Source organism: Triticum urartu, chromosome 4A (assembly GCF_056163025.1).
Source record: "Triticum urartu cultivar PI428250 chromosome 4A, HENAU_Tu73, whole genome shotgun sequence".
Lineage (NCBI taxonomy): Eukaryota > Viridiplantae > Streptophyta > Magnoliopsida > Poales > Poaceae > Triticum > Triticum urartu.
In genome coordinates, this window is record NC_141876.1 from 596,920,920 (window position 1) to 596,943,031 (window position 22,112).

The following is a 22,112-nucleotide window of genomic DNA, read 5'->3' on the forward strand; positions in this document are numbered from 1 at the left end:
CTCACCAGGTCACCGTGTTTCAACGTATACATCACCACCGACAGCCAGCCTCCATGCTTCTGGCTCTTGAATATTGTAAAGATGTTCCGACATCTCCTTCGGGTGCGAGAGTCCAAACACACCTTACATATTACATGCAATAAATGTGTTCTTCCGGATTGTAACAAATTCTTGGTTGAACACATAAGCTCTATCGTTTTCTGATATACACGCACACACATACACACATGGTCTTCACATTTTTGTGTGGAAAAGTTTTCACATTTTCCCCAAGTAATACTGAACCGTAGGTTACGCACTTCACAAGTAACTAAGCTATTTGATTTGAAATCTAGAAGCTCTTATATTTTTTGAGAATGACAAGGGGTATAAACCCCACTGGTTGTTATATTACTCGCAGGCAGGACATGGCAGTCATACAATGTTTTTTTGGCCAGGAAGTCATACAGTGTTTTCAATGTTTTCATCCAACTGATAAAAACAACAAGGTAAAATTGCTGAGAAAAAAGAGGGAGAATATTTGCCATGCTAGATCATGGCATCGAGGAAAAAGGAGCGAACATCCATGAGCTCATCGTGTTGGGGATGTCAAAGTACTTGCCCCGGATGAGGGTGTCGCGGGCCGCCCTCCAAAGAATGTCGGAAGCACTCCAATTCGTCGTGAACTCGCGGTAGTACATATATTTCGTTGGTTATTAATTCTCTCACGGGCATGCCTCCACATGGGGCCCACCACTCCCATCGTTTCAATCCTCCCCCTCATCTTCTTATCCATTCCCCGCAGCCGCTTACTCCCTTCTCTCTCCCACCGTCCCAAAGCACGTCCAGACCCCAGATCTCCGCCGGTCCTTTTTCCTTTGGTCCATTGCCGCTCCGCAACCAGCAACTTCCTCCGGCAACCCCCTACCCACGCGAGGTGGCGCTAGCCTTCTCTCCCGCATAGCACATTGGCCTCGCCACTCCCTGTGTGTGTGTGTGTCTCCCACGAGCTACGAGGCCGATGTTGCGAGCCTCCATCGGCCGCGCTTGCGAGCCTCCATCGGCCGCGCTTGCGAGCCGGGAACCGACGCGAGAGCGCGAACTGCGGTGATGTGACCTGCACTCTACGGAGCTGCGGGCGACAACATTTTCTCGGATCAGCCGGTGAAAGTGCTGGAACCGACATGCATTAGTGTTGCGACCAGCAGGCATCATGGCGAGCTACAACCGACGATGACATTTTTTAGGCAACAATCATTGCTGCCTGCTACGAGCGGCGACGTAAATTGTTGCGTTGGCATGGCGGGATGCTGACGGGCGAGCTATAACCGATGTTGCGAACTCAGCCGCAACATGCTGGAAATGGCTATGTAGTGTTTTGGAACCGTTCGGCAATAATGCTACTCCATTCGTTCACTATTATAAGATGTCCTAACTTTTTCCTGATTCAGATGTATATATAATCGCGCCAATCAGACAGTGCACGTGCAACCGGCCGATCCCTAGTGCCGGTCGGCTGACGCCTAGCAGTGGCCTATTTCGTTTGCCTTTGCATTACATAATCTTGCAGGGTTAGTCATCCAATTTCAGAAGGCAGACCAATTTCGGATTTCAAAGTACTCGTAGTACGTAGTACAAAGCTTTTCATATATGTATGTATTCGACCACACCAGTCCGCGAATGTTCGGCTCATCTATGTGCTAAGAATGCTTGCACATTGCATGTGACAGAGAGTTCGCACGATCTCCTCGCTCAGAAGACGCAATTCCCCCACCAAACCCCTAAACCTTAGAGCCGCGGTCCACGTCCTACAGGCCACGCCATGAATGATTGATGAGGTACTCGATCGCGCCCTAGGATGATGGTGAATTCAAGATCACGACTGCTTTGGATGAGATTTCTCTGCTCCCCCTCACCCATCGTGATAGGATTGTTCAATTTGGTTCTGGAATAATCGGCAACGCTACAAAGATGGTTTCTGGGGGAGTCACTCCTAAGATTATGAGGTGCAATGGGCGCACTGAATTCTCCAATGTAAGAAGATATGACCGAGCCTGTTTGTTCCTAATTTGTTGTCCAACTATCGTGCAAAGATTTATCCTCTAAGCATGTGTTGTAGAGGCCATTAGAATTTCTTGTTTTAGGAACACGTGCTAGATAATTTCGCAGCAACCAGAGGAATTAATTTGTGGTCTGAACTACCTATGAAAGTATGAATTTATGAATATAGCCATTCAGTAACTAAAAGGATCCATAATTTCGCAGCAACCAGAGGAGGAAGATAGACTCAGCATGCTGATGGATGCCATTTTACTGTCCATCTTGTGGAGAGTCGATCTAAGCACAGCTGCAAGGACGAGCTCGTTGTCTACACAGTGGAGGCGCCTTCCTTGGTTGTTGTCTGAGATCAACATTGATGCCAAAAGTTCCCTACCAATTCCATGCCCCAACCCTATTAAGGCAAATGATATAGAGGAAGCAATGACCTCTCTAACTAAGGCAACCAGGAGTTTCTTGGTTAAGCGACATGGAGAATCCAGCATCTCAACTCTGCACCTTAGGATCTACCTCAGCAACTCTTCCTTGAGCAAAGTTGGCCCACTAGTAGGTGATGCAGTAGAGAGTGGTTTTGTGAAAGATTTGGACCTTGCCATTCTTTACAGGAGTAATATCTGGGATTGTGATGAGGAGGGTATGCTACGGCGAGGTCAAGCAATAGATGGTTTTTTCAGTGCCTATCCAAATGTGCTCCATTGCCTCACAAGGCTCTCTCTATACACTGTACACTTTGAGAAATCGGACATGCACCATGTCCTGTTTGACTGCTGCAAGCAACTGAAGCATCTAGCCCTTTACCATTGTGATATTGGTGCTAACTCTGTGTTTAAGATTGATGCGCCCAATTCAAAGCTCCTTGTTCTCGAACTCACCAATTGTCGTTTTGAGCTACTTGAGTTGGTCTGCCTTCCGAAATTGGAGAAGCTTACATGTAGCACTTGGGTATCTCGCCATGCTCCTTTGGCCTTTGATTTTGTCCGGTCTCTTGGGGAACTAGCACGCTCATGCGATGCGATACCTTGTCAAAATGAATTTAAATTAAGTGAGCTTCTGCACGGAACTACTTGCATACATACTCTCAAATTGTGTTTCAAAGGAGAAAATGTAAGTTGTAGTTTATTTCCATCAAGTATTCACATTCTTTTTTTTCCTTTTTGTAGTCACTACTTTCAGATATACACTGTATATGTATTTATCCAAGATAAATAATCAATATAGATTTATTTTATTATCTCTAACCACAGATTTATTTGATAATCTGATCAATATAATTGTGAACTATACGTTCTTATTTCTTAAATTTCTTTATCATATGATCAGCTTTGGATGCAACCTGAAATGAAGCAACTCCTCCCCGCATTCTGTAAGCTAAGGAAGCTTTCCGTGCATGGTATCTTTGTTGAATTCGACCTTTTATGGACGACAACACTTGTTTTGGCGGCTCCATGCATCGAAATATTGCATATTGAGGTGATATCTTTGTCAGTATTGTTCTCCTTAATTATATTGCCTTCTTTCCTTCTCAGCATTCAGAGCCCTATTGTAGTTCTTCATATATTTTGGTGGAAATATGTTTAAAACTTACATATGTATTGAATTGGCCACACAAACACAGGTTTGAGAACATATATGTGATGCGGATGACAAGTCCAGAAAGCTGTACACCGAGAGAAGGACCCCTCAATGGGAAATGCACTTTGACGGCCCTAAGAACAGGTTTTTGAAAGAGCTAGAATTTTCTGGCTTTAGGTCACTTGAACAACAATTTACGTTTATAAAATCCATGCTGGAGCAAGCTCCGAATTTGCAGACAATAATTCTGAAAGGAGATGAGCGATGCGATTCCTGTGATGCTCTTGATACACCTCGTCCATTGAAATTTCCAAAGAAGGATAAGCAACAAATGGTGGTCAGACGAATTCGAGATGGCATATTCTCACCACGGATAATTTTCGATGAATAAGTACTGAACTAGTTAAAGAGGGGCATATCTTAGGTGTAATGATATTCAATATTTAAGTAGTAGAAACATCATGTATGCTCCAGTTATGCAAATAAATTCTCTTTTTACCGAAAAGATGCAACTAAACACACGTGCAAAATGCGCACATGGAGAAACCACTAGTTGATTGCCCCGCAAAAATGAAAAGAAATGAGCAGTTGATTGTGTACAAAACGATTCACTAAGCCATCGAACTGGGAGCTGGACACGTGTCTGCAAAACCTTTATTTTCATGTCTCAGTTTCTTCAGGTGACTTAGGCCCGGTTTGGTTCATAAGTCCTAGTACTTTTTTTTAGTCCTAACTTATAAGTCCCAAGTCCCTAAAAAGTCCCTATCTATTTGGTTCCTGGGACTTAACATGGACTAAAAGACCATATTACAACTATAAGTCCCTATATGTCCCTCCTTGAGAGTCTTATTTCATAAGTCTCAAATGCCCACTTTAAGTCCCTATAAGTCCCTCCTGTTTGGTTTAGATGGGACTTATAAGGACTTTTTTAAGTCCCTGAGGGCATCTCCAGCCGTTGGCCCCCCAGGACGCATAAAAATTGCCCCCTGGGGGTGAGCCGGTGATACAATCAGCGCTGGGGGTGGTTTTGCGCCCAGTCGTCGCCCCCAACTCGCCCCCAGGCGCCGAAATTGGCCCACTTTGCAGCCCAAATTCGGCGAATAAACGGCCCATATGGGCGAGAATAGGCCCATATTCGGCGTGGTTTCGCCGTGTCTCGGCGTTCAATTATCAACACAATTATTTCTTATCACATATTTCATCACAGAAAAATCAAATACTTCAACAAAATAGTACAACAACAAATAGTTCAATACAAATTATATAGTTCAACAAATAAAAACTCGCATTTCATCACACGGCGTCCCCCTTGAGCCTCCATAGGTGCTCAATCAGATCTTTCTGCAGTTGATGATGCACCTGTGGGTCTCGGATCTCCTGACGCATACAGAGATAGGCAGTCCAAGTTGCCGGTAGCTGGTGATCAACTTCGGCTAGAGGACCCTGCCTGTAGTATGGTTCAGTGTCAAACACTGGGTCTTCTTGCTCGCTCTCGATGATCATGTTGTGCAAGATGACACCGCAAGTCATAATCTCCCACATTTGATCTTTGGACCAGGTCTGAGCGGGGTACCGAACAACAGCAAATCGAGATTGGAGCACACCAAATGCCCGCTCGACATCCTTCCTGCAAGCCTCCTGAAGCTTCGCAAACCAAACGTTCTTGCCTCCTGCCACAGGTTTTGAGATCGTCTTCACAAATGTCGACCATCTCAGATAGATGCCGTCAGCTAGATAGTACCCCTTGTTGTATTGGTGCCCATTGATCTCGAAGTTCACCGGAGGAGAATGGCCCTCAACGAGCTTGGCAAAAACAGGAGAGCACTGCAGCACGTTGATGTCATTGTGAGTTCCTGGCATACCAAAGAAGGAGTGCCAAATCCAAAGGTCCTGTGTGGCTACCGCCTCAAGCACCACACTGCAACCGCCTTTGACGCCTTTGTACATCCCCTGCCAACCAAATGGGCAATTCTTCCATTTCCAATGCATGCTGTCGATGCTTCCAAGCATCCCAGGAAACACTCTATATGCAAGCATCCTCAAGCACCACTAGCTAGATCCGAGCAGTGTCTTCCGCATTGGGTGTTCTCAAGTATTGTGGCCCAAACAGTGCCACCACTGCCCGACAGAACTTGTAGAAACACTCTATGCTGGTGGACTCGGCCATGCGCCCATAGTCGTCGAGTGAATCACTGGGAGCTCCATATGCAAGCATCCTCATTGCTGTCGTGCACTTCTGGATGGAGGTGAATCCAAGAGCGCCAGTGCAGTCCATCTTGCACTTGAAGTAGTTGTCGAACTCCCGGATGGAATTCACAATCCTGAGGAAGAGCTTTCGGCTCATCCGATAATGGCGCCGAAATGTTCTCTCGCCATGAAGTGGAGCATCGGCGAAGTAGTCGGAGTAGAGCATGCAGTAGCCTTGGAGACGATGCCGGTTCTTTGCTTTCATCCGCCCCAGCGCCGAGCCACCTCGCCGCGGCTTTTCATTGCTCGCCAGCAGTTGGGCGAGGGCGGCGAGCACCATGAGATGCTCTTCTTCCTGGGCGTCCATCGCCGAGACAGGAAAAACGCCGAACACCTTGCGCTCGATGGGCGTGTACCCGCCGTTAAACCGCGCCTCCGCGGCCGGAAACGGTGGCCGGAAACGCCCAGCTGCTGTAGGAGGGGCTGCCGCGGCGAAGCGCTGCTATTTTCCAGTGGGGAATGGCTATCTAGCGGAGTAGGGCGGCGGCCGTCGCCGGGATATAGCTAGTGGTGGCCGAGGACGCGGGGGGTGCGAGACGAGTCGGGGGAAGAAAACCTTGTCTTTTCCCCTGTCGGTGTGGGCCAGGCGTGCTTTTCCCTAGCGCCGGAGCCCCCAACTGCTCCCCAGCACGCCGGGCGGAAAAAAGGTCCGAACCAATGATTTTCGGCGTCCTGGGGGCGCGACTGGGCCGTTTTTTCGGCGCCGGCGCCGAAAAAGTGGCCTGGGGAGGCCTGTTGGGGGCGCGGCTGGAGATGCCCTAAATCAATAAGTCCCTGGAAACAAACACCCTCTTAATTGAGGCGTGATCCCCGTGTGTTCAGTACATGTTCTGAAGTTGTATTAAAAAGACATGTTCTGAAGTGCTAGCAGACATCAATTTTTTTAATGTATTTATAGTTTCTTGAGACTACATAGCTTGACTTGAATTGATTAGCAAAAAGCCTTGTAGGCTGCATGAAATGGCATTCATGACGTAAGAAGTCGCATGGCAATCATGCAATCAAGGCAAACATTAATCCTCCAGTTGACATTGAGTCGTTGTTTGGAACGTGGTTAGCTGGGGTTGAACATACTCTTGCAGCTCGTATTCGGATCGGAATACGTGCGCTTTTGTGGGTTATATGAACTGTCGGAATGATTTTATTTTTAACAGACAATACAATTTAACCTTTTTGCAGGTCATCTTCAGAGCTATCGCTTGGATCCGTATGTGGTCTTTACTCACTCCTATGGACTCCAGGGAGCTTTTGGTTACTAAGTGCAACCAGTGGGAGATGGTAGCACGGGCTATATTCAACCGGTTCGAGGCCAACAACAGTTTCGTACCGGTTGTGATTGTCAGCATGTACTTTTCTATTTTTCCATTTGCTTCGCTCCACTTGCGAGCTGTAAGACTTTGATGACTTTATGCTACTTTGCGAACTTTTAATAAGATGGCTGCATGCATCTTTATAATGCAGAGGCCGGGGGTAAACCTCCATTTCAAAAAAAAAAATGGCAATCGGGCAAACGAGGCCAACAACAGTTTCATAAAACGATTTCTTTTGATTGTATATTTGCTATAGTTCGTTGACTAAAGTACATTTTTAGACCCTCATCCAACCGTAAAGTGTGGTTCTCGTGAGTTTCCGTCCTTGATTGTTTTTTGGGTGCAATCTCTGTCCCTCAACTCTTAATACAAGGTAGATTTCGTCGTGTCAACGATATTCGTCCACCTAACCCTGTTTTGACTTCACGCGAAATGGTTTTGGCCACATCATGACTCTAAGTTGGCATAGGCTCTCTCTGCCCTCTGTCATCGACCTGACGACGCTCCAGCTCCCCCCACTTTAGATGTGCATCCGAACACGGGGGTCAAGGCTATTAAACAACTCCAAAATCATGCACATCCACTTTCATCCCCTTCCCTAGCCACCGAGCCCTCCACCTGAACTCCCCCGAGCGTGGCTCCCTTCATGTGCCTTGCCGTTGGGTCATGGACGCCCGCTGTTAGGTACTCTCAGGTAGGCAGCAGGATTTACTCAGCATATGGAGGTTTGAATCGAAGTACAGCCACTGGATACAAGCACAAGTGTGCTAATTAAAATGGAAGAAGCACCGCGTGACAAATGTTGTAAGTAATTCAAACTAATCCAAAAAAAATGGAAGAAGCAAGAAGAGGAAGGATCAAGAGCCGGCCGGGGGTGGGAGAGAAGGAGCCGCCGTGCCGTTTCAGGCCTGATCCTCTCGATAGTTTGCTCATTTTGTTCTTCCTCATATATGTAGTCCAAGTGTCGCTAGGGCCGGCGGTGGGTTTGGCCTTGGTCTGCTGCTGGGATGCCAAAAGGGAAGGTCCAGTTCAACAACTTTGCAAGACGGCGAAGTCCAGGCCGCCACGTCTAGCCCGATTTGTCCCACGAGACACGTTAACCCACCAGAAGAGCATCATTCGGCCGATTGGCTTCATCTAATAAGAGAGGAAAAAACCTGTTTCGAGATTGCCGAGTGTGTCATCACCAACATATATAGTCATATATAACACTCATTAATTTAGTCGTCCTGATTGTAAAAATTCCCCGGTGGATCAAGCAAGCTCTATCACTTTTCACAAAATATACTAGTATATTATTTCATGGTCTTCGCGTTTTCCCAAACAATAATGATCTAGGTTATGCAGTTCAAAAGTACCCAGGCTATTTAAATTGAAACCTATAATAAGTTCATAAAAATCATTTGTGTTTGAATTACATAGCCTTACAGGGTCGAATACGCAAATCAAATTACCTATCTTTGGAACTACAAGTACGTAGCACAAAGCTTTTAATATTTACCGATGTAAAGAAAAGCTTTTCATATTTACACTCCTCGTAAGATAGAGACCTCGCTTCTCGTTCCCCTCCGTTTCTTCTCCGACTATTTTTCAGCGCTCAAGGCGTCCTCCACCACCCACGCGCTGCCGCCTCGTCCAGCGACTACTCCCCTCCTCGTCCAAACCCTAAACCTTAGAGCCGCGCTCGACCTCCTCCACACCATCACGACTGCTTTGGATGAGATTTCTCTGCTTCCCCTGATCCATCCTGCTTGGATCGTTCTACTGTTCAACCTGGTTCTGGAATAATCGGCAAACGCTGCGAAGATGGCTTCCGGGGGAGTCCCTCCTAAGATTAGGAGGTGCAATGGGCGTACTGGATTCTCCAAGGTAAGAATATAATCATGGCCCCTTCTTGTTTCCGCTATCATCAGTTATTCTGCCATCAATGAGATCTTATTGTCCTCTTTCGTATTTGCAGGTTCACATGTCAAAATCATTGCAGGTACTACTTCAATTCAAATTTTCCTTATGCTACACTTTTTTTTGGAACAAAAAAATGTATCTGCTACAGATAAATTATTTAGCTATTCTCACTCCTACATTCTCTTATCCACATTAAATCTGTAAGCTACGGCTTTCTATCATAAGACAATGTGCTGACTACCTGTACACTGTATTTATGCAGCTACATCATCAGGGGGTGCCTTTGTTGTTCTTGTGTTGATGGTGGCTACCGCACTCTATCTTTCACTGAAGACAAGATATAACAGAGAGATACATTTGAAGGTTGAAATGTTTCTCAATACACATGGAAAATCAAAAACCACAAGGTACACTTTCGCTGAAGTTAAGAAGATGGCGAGACGGTTCAAGGTTAACTTAGGACGTGGTGGATATGGAAGTGTATACAAAGGCGAGCTACCAAATGGAGTTCCTGTAGCTGTCAAGATGCTAGAGAACTCTATAGGAGAGGGACAGGAATTCATCAATGAAGTTGCAACTATTGGACTAATCCACCATACAAATATTGTCCGCCTCCTGGGATATTGCTATGAAGGAACAAGACGGGCTCTTATTTATGAATTCATGCCTAACGAGTCACTGGAGAAATACATATTCTCTCGCGACTCTAATATTTTTCAGACTCTCTTAGTACCTGAAAAAATGCTAGATATTGCTTTAGGCATTGCACGAGGAATGGAATATCTACATCAAGGATGCAACCAGCGCATTCTCCACTTTGACATCAAGCCTCACAACATCTTGCTGGACTACAACTTCAATCCAAAGATTTCAGACTTTGGCCTAGCAAAGCTGTGTGCCAGGGACCAAAGCATCATTACATTAACTGCAGCAAGAGGCACAATGGGCTATATTGCACCGGAGCTATATTCCCGGAACTTTGGGGGCATATCCCACAAGTCAGACGTGTACAGTTTTGGCATGCTGGTGTTGGAGATGGTGAGTGGTAGGAGGAACTCAGACCCAAGGACTGGGAGCCAGAACGAGGTATACCTCCCGGAATGCATCTATGAGGAAGTTATCGCTGGCCAGGACTTGGCGCTTACAGGGGACACGGCAGAAGAAGAGAAAGAAAAGGTTAGAAAACTAGCCACAGTGGCACTGTGGTGCATCCAGTGGAACCCAAAGAACCGTCCCTCGATGACAAAGGTGGTAAACATGTTGACAGGGAGGTTCCAGAATCTACAGATGCCCCCAAGGCCTTATGTCCCATCCGAAAACCATGCTATCCCTTAAAAAACATGGAGAAAAGCATCACCATGATTTTAGTCTACATGTTGGTTGGTATTGGACAGCACAAGCATGCACCTTATTTCTATCTGTCTACTCTAGAACCTGTTGTACCAATAATCAGTTGTGACCATGTCGTAGTTGAAACATATGTGATTCATATTGAACTTATTCAGTAGTATGGTTGCTTGTCACTGTGCATGTATGCCATAGTTCTATCCTGACAGCTGAGATACAAAAAATCTGTCGATTACCTTATATTCTGTAGTTTCAGTGATATGGTAATCCCCCACATCCAATTTTTCTGCAGTGCAGTCATCCCCATGAAGAAGATGAAGGCATGACCTCGTCACTCCGGAATCTACAAAACCAAAATTCTCCCGATATAAGAAAATGTTAAGGCTGCACATGCTTTGCCTCCAAGAATACACACCTTCCGTCCCTACAATTTTTGGATCTGTAAATAAATGACACTGTAGTTTTCTAGTACTAGATCCGTACCAAACTAATACACTCTCATGGTTTGTAAAAATGGGTTTTATTGCCACCTAGTATAATAGAGCAAATTATCAGAGACTTGCCTTAGTTGTGCCCAGGCTGGCATTTCACCGAACACCTGAAGGGCGCATCGCACAGGCACAGGAGCAGAGCGGATTGATTCCCCTCGACCTCGTGCGTCGGCCGGACCCAGGGTCCGCGCGGCCTACACCGGCGGTGCCGAGTGTCGACCGGGAGGAGCGCTTGGTGCCGGAGATCATGCCGGCAACAACTACTTGAGACGGCAGCGAACGAGAGAGCTCTCTGTGTGTCGGCTCTGTTGCTGCGAGAGAGGGACGGAGTTAGGCGTACTTCAGGAATGCGCCTCCACTACTATAAGGCGTCGTCTCCCGCTGCAATAGGTGTGCAATACGTTACTACCCTTGAGATCCAGGCCTCCTAGGTCCTAGCTAGGATACTCAACAGAGCCACACTCTATCATGTATGGACTTTTTCTTGAGGAAGGAAAGTTTTGTCCATTTTAGACTACATGGACTTTTTGTTTGCGAAATATTAGGAGCTCATATCGGAATCTCTAAAAAATATTATATTTAGAAACGGATGGATGGAGTAGTTTATTTCTGCCAAGTGTTCACGTTATTTTTTTCCTTTTAGTATTATTCACTATATTGTCATAACTTTCAGACATACATTGTATATGCATTTATGCATGATAAAGAATACCCATACACGTATTTATTAGATAATCTCATTAATGCGATTGCTAACTACACATTCTTCTTTTTCTGAATTTATTTATCCTGTGATCAGCTTTGCATACAACCTGAAAGTTAGCAACTCCTCCCCGCGTTCTGTAAGCTAAGGAAGCTCAACATGCGTGGTATCTTTCTTGAATTCGACCTTTTATGGATGACAACGTTTCTTCTGGCGGCACCATGCACCGAAATATTGCATATTGAGGTGATGTCTTTCTTAGTATTTTTCTCCTTACTTATATTGCCTTTCTTTCCTTTTCAACATTTAGAGCTCAATGTAGGTTTGGGAACATATATGTGATGTGGATGACAAATCCAGACAACTGTACCCCAAAAGAAGGACCCCTCAATGGGAAATTCACTTTGACGACCCTAAGAACAGCTTTTTGAAAGAGCTAGAATTTACTGGACCTAGGTCACTAAAACAACAATTTACATTTATAAGATCCATGCTGGAGCGAGCTCTGAATTTGCAAACGATAATTCTGAAAGGAGATGAGCGATGCGAGTGCTGGCATGCTCTTGATACACCTCGACCTTCGAAATTTCCGAAGAAGGATGAGCAAGAAATGGTGGTTCAACAAATTCGAGATGGCATATTCTCAAAACAGGCTTTCGCCCCACTTTATAAAGAAATCAACAACCAAACAAAGTAAATGGTTTAAAGATACAAGATGGTGAGGTAGTCCTCTTACAAAGTTGATCCCAGGATAAACAGAAGACGCAGACAACTAGGGACTACGAGACCGAAAGATAATACATGAAGATATGAGAACCCCGCACACAACACCCTAGAACACCTAAGCTGCACGACAACGCCCTCAAGAGAGGGAAAGGCGTCAGGCGTCGCCGCCATCAAGTCCAATGGACAAGGGTTTTCACCCGAAACCCAGACACGGAGCAGAGTACCATGACAACGTCTTCAAGAAAATAACGACGCCCACAAGCGTCGCCGTCATCGACGGCCAAGCGCAGAGCTTTCACTCGGTAGCTCCCCATGCCACCATGAGGTCTTAAAGAGCGGCGTGGCGAGTCTAGATCCCCAACTCCAGTTTGGAGCGCTTCCACTACAGAAGACAAATGGTCCACCTGAGCCATCCGCCGGTACACCTCTTATTGCCCACATGACCAAGAAGTATAGCCACAACCACTGCCATGGTGCCCGCCGAAAGGCCAAGCAAGCGGACCACCTTCCAGGGCCGCCGCTCCAGCTTCCAAGCCATGAGACCCCACCCACCGTCCGCTTCACAGTGCACTAACTGCGGCAAGAGAAGCCCGGCATCACCCACCGAGCCAGGGTCAGTGCCACCATCGTCAGGGCGCCCACGCCTGCATTCCCTCCAATCCTGATGGACCGGAGGGACGTGACCCAATGGCTGCCAACAACCATCATTGAGCAACCAACTCAGACGACGCCAAGTCCGTGGCAAGAGGCACCGATCCAACCATCGACACACGGAAGCCCCGACCACCACTACCATGGACCTCCGCCGATGTTATAACGTGAGGACACCTCTCTACGGACCACAAGAACCCACCTTGGCATAGCCAGAGGCTCGTCCACGGCGCCAGTGCACTGCCAGCACACACCACAGTGAAGGCGGTCACCGGCCCAACCTATGGGGGCTGCACATGGCGGGTGGCAACTCCGGCCACCTAGCAGCCATTCCGGCAACCCCACCCCACTGCGGCTCTGCGCATAAGGTCTAGTCACCGCCGCCCACACCCAGGCCACCACCAGCCAACCACAGCCCCGGCCGCGTCCACGCTCGCGGCGAGACTCCGTAGCACTGTTGGAGTTGTGTCGAATATAGTGTACAAGTTAGGTTATAGTTGGACTCTGAGTTGTATTATGTTTAAATAGGATATGGAATCGTGTCCTACTAGGACACTTGTATCCTAGGCCTCTCATATATAGCGGCGCTAGACACACGATGTAACCTATGCCAACATAATAGCAGCGGAACGCAGGGGAAGCCGGCGGCATGTGCCGGTGTCCAGGGCGACCGGGTGCAGAATTGTAGCGGTGTCATTGGAAGGAGCGCCCATAGTCAGGCCCCGGGGATGTAGCCATATCGGTGAACCTCGTTAACAAATTTCTGTGTCGTGCTCGTGTGATTGCTTGGTCCTCGAGTGATCGACGGAGTGCCTCAGATTTATCCTAACAAGTGGTATCATGAGCTAGGTTGTTCGGAGGTCGCATTGTATGGATCTAGAGGATGAAGAAGCAGTCACGTGGTTGAATGTCTTGGCGCCGGCAAGTTGCGGGCTTTTGAGCAGCAGGTTGTTTGGTCGATTCGGTGGATCCGACGAGTTCTTGGTGAGATCGATTAATCGATTCAGGCATGGACTCGGTGTGATGCAATCGGCGGCGGCGGCGTGTCGCGCGCAGGCAGGGCAGCAGGTCGATTGATCGATCGGGGGTGCTGGCTACGCCCAAAGGCGTGTGCGTGAGCAGCGACCCAGCTAGCGGAAGCCGCAAGGCTGCAGGCGGCGAGTGGACCAAGCGGCAGATCATGCACTGGATCCGGTTGCGTACAACAGGAAAGAGCGGTCAAACTTGAGATTTGTTTTGTACACCAAAAAAAGAGGACCAAGTCCTCATGTACGTCACGGCAACAGGTAGATTTGACCGGAAGGAAAATCCATCAGACGTGATACGGCAGTACATCGGAAAGCACACACAAGGCAAAGCAATAGCAGCATCGGGAGATGAGCCAGGAGCCATCACGTGAAGACCAAAGCAATGTATTGGTTAAATTTGCTAGTACTAGTATATGTGTTTGAAGTACTTGGGCATTGCGTTTAGAAGCTCGGTTATTTTTTAAGGTCAGCCATACGAAGAATCGTGACCCCATCGGGCATCCGGTTTGAGGTGGAGAAGTTCAACAGAACTGGAACCTTGGGTTATGGCAGATATGGTTGAAAGATTGTGGGCACAACAGAGATGCTTGAAGGCGTTGCAGGAAGTCATGTGAGCTAAGATGGAATTATCATGTGATGGATGGAAATTCGTAAAACGGTTTGGGAGCCTTGAGTGTGTCGTACAATCGAACGAGTTCGGCTGGGTCGGACTAGGCAGTCTGACGGATCGACATAAGTCGGTTGGTACAGAAGACGGTGGTGAGATCGGCGACGATGACGTAGGAGCGTGATGCTGATGGTGACCGACTTCTGAGTGTGGAAACACGTGGCGCAGGCCCCGAGGGTTTGTGTGGCTTCGACAAGACTATGGCGCGGGGTTGATTCAAGACGGTGCACATGAGAGCTTGGAGTCGACGGGGCGCGGGGTGGCACGTACAACCACCATGAAGTCATGTTGAAGGTGGAGCTGGAGTCTGAAAGACTTCACTCGGTGCTGATTGAGGGGCTAAGGCGTAAGTCGACAGAGAGTCGAAGCCTATTCAGCGGGAAAAGCGAGTGACATGCAGTTCGGACTGGAGCCCAGTGGTCTGATGGAAGCGTGAAACTTGTCATCGGTCGGTGATGATCAGTGGTACTCTGCAGCGGGGTTGAGTGGTGTGGTTTCACGACCCCTGAGACTCGACCGGGACAGCGGAGGCTTGACGCGGTAATAGCGGCAAGGCGTGCGGTACGCACGGGTACCGCACGGGGCATGGAGACGGGCCAGGGCTCTGGTGGTCATACATATGGTGAGACAACTGCGAATTTGACTCGGGATGACTACACGCAATGGTGAAATTCCTTCAAGTTTCAGACAGGCGGTCAAGAAAGGAGCGGTGATGTTGAGTTCAGATAACTCTTATGTGTGACACCCAATATGTGAGTTGTTCACTTTCACGCAGATCAGTGATCAGTGTGTGATGCCGTTGGACGGATAATCTGGAAGTTGGAAGCACAAATCGAGTAACAAGGAATTTAATTTTGCTCGAGTGTTGACTGTGGTCAGGAAAAGAAGGGACTACAAGTTGCAGGTGGAGTCACATGGAGTCTTTGGAGTAGCAGCGGTACTCATGGGATAAGCTCAAGTTCAATGTACATGGAAGTTTGACGCATGGACAAATCCAGGGTGTTGGAGTATATTCGCCAAGGTGGAGTTTGTTGGAGTTGTGTCGAATATAGTGTACAAGTTAGGTTACAGTTGGACTCTGAGTTATATTGTGTTTACATAGGATATAGAGTCGTGTCCTAGTAGGACACTTGTATCCTAGGCCTCTGATATATAGCGGAGCAAGACACACGATGTAACCTATGCCAACATAATAGCAGGGGAACGCAGGGGAAGCCGGCGGCATGTGCCGGTGTCCAGGGCGACCGGGTACGGTATTGTAGCGGTGTCATGGGGAGGAGCACCCATAGTCAGGCCACGGGGATGTAGCCATATCAGTGAACCTCGTTAACAAATTTCGATGTCGTGCTCGTGTGATTGTTTTTTTTTGAGAAATCTCGCCTTCTTTACTGCTCAATAATTAAAGGTACAATGTTTTGGTCATGAGGAGACCCCAACCAAACATGACGACCTACACCTAAATTACAACCAAACTTGGCGAGATTATGCACTTCGAAATTAAAAACTCTACGTTCATGAGTGAAAGTACATGAAATCATATCATTTTTCCTAGCAATTATTTCCTGGATGATGGCACCATGATATCCTCCCGACCCTTGCTTAATGTCCTTCAACACTTCCTCACAATCTGAAGCAACGTGCATCATCTGAATTCCCAGGTCCTCTGCAAGTGCAAGAGCTTCTCTACACGCAAATGCTTCGAGAAGAGTCGGGTCAATAATATATACCTGCATACACAACAAGAGAAGAGCCCAGGTAAAGCCCGGTGCTATCCCTGCATATTGCTGCTGCCACTCCACAATGGCCATGCCGACCTACAGCTCCGTCGACATTGATCTTTGCTTTGTCCCCCATCGGAGGTAGCCACCTCTGGACTTCTACCACCCTAGGACCCGAGCTCGCACCAGGAACCCTGCTTGTTGCTGGTTTATGCAGTCCTCGCAAATCCATCAAATATGAGTTAATGAATGAATTTGTTTGACTTGGGCTCTGAAAAATAGCTTCATAGACTGCTTTCCGTCTTGTGTACCAGATAGACCATAGGGTAACAACCATAGTTGTAAACTGGTCATGGCTCAACGACTCCTGCATGTCGAAGAGAAAGTTCTTGGCACCCGGCTCCTGATTATCTCCCATACGCTGCACCACCTCTAAATCTGACAAGGCCCAAATACAACGCGCCATGGTGCAACTGATTAGTGCGTGTCTCCAAGAGTCTTCCCTCCCACACAAAGGGCATGCATCAACCGTAGACATGTTCCGTTTCTTTAGCACATCTGTTGTCGGCAGTGAGTGGTGTGCGAGTCTCCACAAGAATATTTTCACTTTAGATGGAACCGAGAACCTCCAAAGTGTAGTCCAATCTTCCTCCTGTCTTGAGTTATTCGACGCACCACTTCTCCCTTCAAGCCAGTCTTCCCGCTGCATTTTGGTTTTGATAATGAATTTGTATGCAGAGCTAACAGAGAAAACACCCTTCCTATCTGGGTGCCACGCCCAAAAATCCTCCATATTCCGTGTGCACACCGGAATTTTCAAAATAGTGTCCGCATCGACAGGCAGAAATACACTACGGATGTAGTTCACATTCCATTGTGCTGTAGCTGGAATTAACAACTCTGAAACTTTAGATGGAGGATCAGCCACACGACATAAAATTGGTCTTAGTGATGATTCTTTTGCTAGCCAATTATCTGTCCAAATATCTGTTGATTGCCCATTGCCAATCCTCTTGATGATACCTTGTTTCAAGATTTCTCTGCCATCAAGAATTGCCCGCCAAATTTGAGAGGGACGGGAACCAAGTTCTGCCGACAGAATAGACCCTTCTGGATAGTAGCCCGCCTTGAGAATCCTAGCACTCAATGATGTAGGCTCCTGCAACAACCTCCACGCCTGTCGTGATAATAATGCAAGGTTAAAAAGTTCCAAATCTCGGAAACCTAGCCCTCCCAAATACTTGGGTCTCGTCATCACTTCCCAAGAAACCCATGCAGGTTTTCTTTTTTCCTTGCTTACATCCCCACCAAAATTTCCTGATAATGCTGTTAATATGTTTGCATAGTCCCCGTGGCAACCTAAAACATGACATAGAATATACCGGGATCGCCTGTGCAACTGATTTAATCAAAACATCTTTGCCACCTGCCGATAATATCTTACCCATCCATCCTTTGACTTTATCCCAGATGCGATCACTTATATATTTGAAAGTATCCTTTTTTGAATGACCTACATCAGTGGGCATACCCAAATATTTGTCACTTAAAGATTCATTTGGTACTTGCAAATGCCCCTTCGACGCATCACGAACAATCTGTGGACAGCCTTTACTGAAAAATATAGAAGATTTTTCTCTATTCACCCTCTGTCCTGATGCCAAACAATATGTTTCCAGTAGGTTTGATACCTCCTCCGCTCCATTAACACTTGCCCTGAAAAACAGCAGGCTGTCATCCGCGAATAAAAGATGGTTCACCGACGGAGCCGATGGGGCCACCTTGATTCCACTGAGCTGTGATGACTGATTTTGAGATTTCAATAGGCACGAAAGGCCCTCCGCTGCTAACAAGAAAAGATATGGAGAGATAGGATCTCCCTGCCGAATTCCGCGAGATGGCTTAAACTCTTCTAATTTAGTTCCGTTGAACATAACAGAAAAAGAAACAGAGCTCACCAGACTCATAACAACAGAAATCAAGGGTGCAGCAAAGCCAAGTTTCTCCATCATTGCCCTCAAATAGCTCCACTCAACCCTGTCGTATGCCTTCATCATGTCCAACTTGAGTGCACAGTAGCTGTTGTTTTTCGCCCTACTTCTCTTCATAAAATGTAAGCACTCATAAGCCGAGATAATATTGTCCGTGATCATCCTCCCCAGGACAAAGGCCGACTGTTCCTCAGAAACTATTTCAGGCAAAATCTCTTTCAAGCGATTAGCCAACACCTTTGATGCTATTTTGTAGAATACATTACAAAGACTAATGGGACGAAATTGAGATAAAAGTGTTGGGTTGGATACCTTCGGGATTAGGACCAGGAGTGTGTCATTAAGCATTCCGCACTTTCCTCTCCCCGAAGAATACCAAGAATAGCATCAGTGACAGAAACGCCACAAACATCCCAGTGTCTCTGAAAGAAGTGCAGCGGGAAGCCGTCCGGCCCCGGTGATTTTGTAGGGAACATCTGAAACAAAGCTTTTTTCACCTCTTCCCGTTCATATGGCGCTGTCAACATCTCGTTCATCTCTGTCGTCACTTTAACCGGGACATGATTCAAGACCTCTCGAACTCCTTGCACTCCTTCTGACGTATAGAGCACCTTGTAAAAATCAAGTGCTAGGGCCTGCATCTCTGTCGGGTCTTCAGTCAATTGTCCGTCCGGTCCGGTGGAAAATGCACTTCGATGGATCCAGGAACTCTCTTTTGAAAGAGCTATAATTTATTGGCTTTAGGTCACTACAACATCAATTTACGTTTATAAGATCCATTCTAGAGCGAGCCCCCAACGTGCAGAGGATAGTTCTGAAAGGAGACGAGCAATGCGGATATTGTGATGCTCTTGACACGCCACCTCGTCTTTCAAAATATCCGAAGAAGAATGATGAGCAAGAAATAGTGGTTAAGCGAATTCGAGATGGCATATTCTCACCGCAGATATTTTTTGATGAATAAGAAGATGCTATAAATAGTTAAAGATGGCATATTTTCTAGCAAAAAATATTTTATATTTAGGCTGTAATAAACTCCATGTCAGGGTGGTATCATATGGTAGTGAATCCCCAAAATTTCCTGGTGTGAATTTGATTTTATATTTGTGGGAAGATGCAACTAAACATGCATCACGTGAAGTATACACAATTAGACTGAGACGGCATGACCGTTTCAAAGGAAGCCTGCAAACTCTTTTCTTTTTCGTGTCTCAGTTTCACTGGCCACATGATATCTCAATGCCTAGGACCATCAATCTAACTGTAGTTTTCTTTGATTATTAGGCCCAACAGGGTTCATACACACGCCCTCTCGTGAAGCACGGAGTTACACATGCCGACTCGCATCAGCATACGACATGGCCGGCCATCCTCTTGATTGTCGTGGTGACGGTCTAAGGTGGGAATCCATCCCAGATGTCCACTAGCGCCACTCCGGCCTAGCTTGAAGCACTAGCTGGTGTGACTTCCGAAAGATTCATCATCAATATGGCGATTGTAACATTGCTTCACGTCCAGGGTAAAAAGCTTTGTCGAACTGTTTCTATCACCCCAACACAGGATCTACCACATTTGTCTTTTCTCACTAAATAGTAGGTTTCAGTACGAAAAGAGCAAGCAAAAATTTAAAATGCGTAGGGATGTTCGGATGAGTCGACCCTTAGTGCGGTGTGATTGGTTTTACTTACTACGGAATATTTACTTTTGTAAAGTCTGTGCCACGTGCCATACCATGACCGCCGCTATGTAGTCAAAATACCAAGTTGAGAGAGGGCTTTGGAAGTCATATTTATGAATTGCCTTCCATCAAACCTGTCAAATTGCCCAGAGCCCTCACCAGGTCACCGTGTTTCAACGTATACATCACCACCGACAGCCAGCCTCCATGCTTCTGGCTCTTGAATATTGTAAAGATGTTCCGACATCTCCTTCGGGCGCGAGAGTCCAAACACACCTTACATATTACATGCAATAAATGTGTTCTTCCGGATTGTAACAAATTCTTGGTTGAACACATAAGCTCTATCGTTTTCTGATATACACGCACACACATACACACATGGTCTTCACATTTTTGTGTGGAAAAGTTTTCACATTTTCCCCAAGTAATACTGAACCGTAGGTTACGCACTTCACAAGTAACTAAGCTATTTGATTTGAAATCTAGAAGCTCTTATATTTTTTGAGAATGACAAGGGGTATAAACCCCACTGGTTGTTATATTACTCGCAGGCAGGACATGGCAGTCATACAATGTTTTTTTGGCCAGGAAGTCATACAGTGTTTTCAATGTTTTCATCCAACTGATAAAAACAACAAGGTAAAATTGCTGAGAAAAAAGAGGGAGAATATTTGCCATGCTAGATCATGGCATCGAGGAAAAAGGAGCGAACATCCATGAGCTCATCGTGTTGGGGATGTCAAAGTACTTGCCCCGGATGAGGGTGTCGCGGGCCGCCCTCCAAAGAATGTCGGAAGCACTCCAATTCGTCGTGAACTCGTGGTAGTACATATATTTCGTTGGTTATTAATTCTCTCACGGGCATGCCTCCACATGGGGCCCACCACTCCCATCGTTTCAATCCTCCCCCTCATCTTCTTATCCATTCCCCGCAGCCGCTTACTCCCTTCTCTCTCCCACCGTCCCAAAGCACGTCCAGACCCCAGATCTCCGCCGGTCCTTTTTCCTTTGGTCCATTGCCGCTCCGCAACCAGCAACTTCCTCCGGCAACCCCCTACCCACGCGAGGTGGCGCTAGCCTTCTCTCCCGCATAGCACATTGGCCTCGCCACTCCCTGTGTGTGTGTGTGTCTCCCACGAGCTACGAGGCCGATGTTGCGAGCCTCCATCGGCCGCGCTTGCGAGCCGGGAACCGACGCGAGAGCGCGAACTGCGGTGATGTGACCTGCACTCTACGGAGCTGCGGGCGACAACATTTTCTCGGATCAGCCGGTGAAAGTGCTGGAACCGACATGCATTAGTGTTGCGACCAGCAGGCATCATGGCGAGCTACAACCGACGATGACATTTTTTAGGCAACAATCATTGCTGCCTGCTACGAGCGGCGACGTAAATTGTTGCGTTGGCATGGCGGGATGCTGACGGGCGAGCTATAACCGATGTTGCGAACTCAGCTGCAACATGCTGGAAATGGCTATGTAGTGTTTTGGAACCGTTCGGCAATAATGCTACTCCATTCGTTCACTATTATAAGATGTCCTAACTTTTTCCTGATTCAGATGTATATATAATCGCGCCAATCAGACAGTGCACGTGCAACCGGCCGATCCCTAGTGCCGGTCGGCTGACGCCTAGCAGTGGCCTATTTCGTTTGCCTTTGCATTACATAATCTTGCAGGGTTAGTCATCCAATTTCAGAAGGCAGACCAATTTCGGATTTCAAAGTACTCGTAGTACGTAGTACAAAGCTTTTCATATATGTATGTATTCGACCACACCAGTCCGCGAATGTTCGGCTCATCTATGTGCTAAGAATGCTTGCACATTGCATGTGACAGAGAGTTCGCACGATCTCCTCGCTCAGAAGACGCAATTCCCCCACCAAACCCCTAAACCTTAGAGCCGCGGTCCACGTCCTACAGGCCACGCCATGAATGATTGATGAGGTACTCGATCGCGCCCTAGGATGATGGTGAATTCAAGATCACGACTGCTTTGGATGAGATTTCTCTGCTCCCCCTCACCCATCGTGATAGGAT

General features: G+C 47.0%; 2 pseudogenes; both read left to right on the forward strand.

Moving 5' to 3' along the window:
* The first annotated feature begins 1,950 nt into the window (after positions 1 to 1,950).
* LOC147977032 (uncharacterized) lies at positions 1,951 to 19,357 on the forward strand (annotated as a pseudogene).
* On the forward strand, positions 9,073 to 10,554 carry LOC125539266 (rust resistance kinase Lr10 pseudogene; annotated as a pseudogene).
* Positions 19,358 to 22,112: the final 2,755 nt, after the last annotated feature.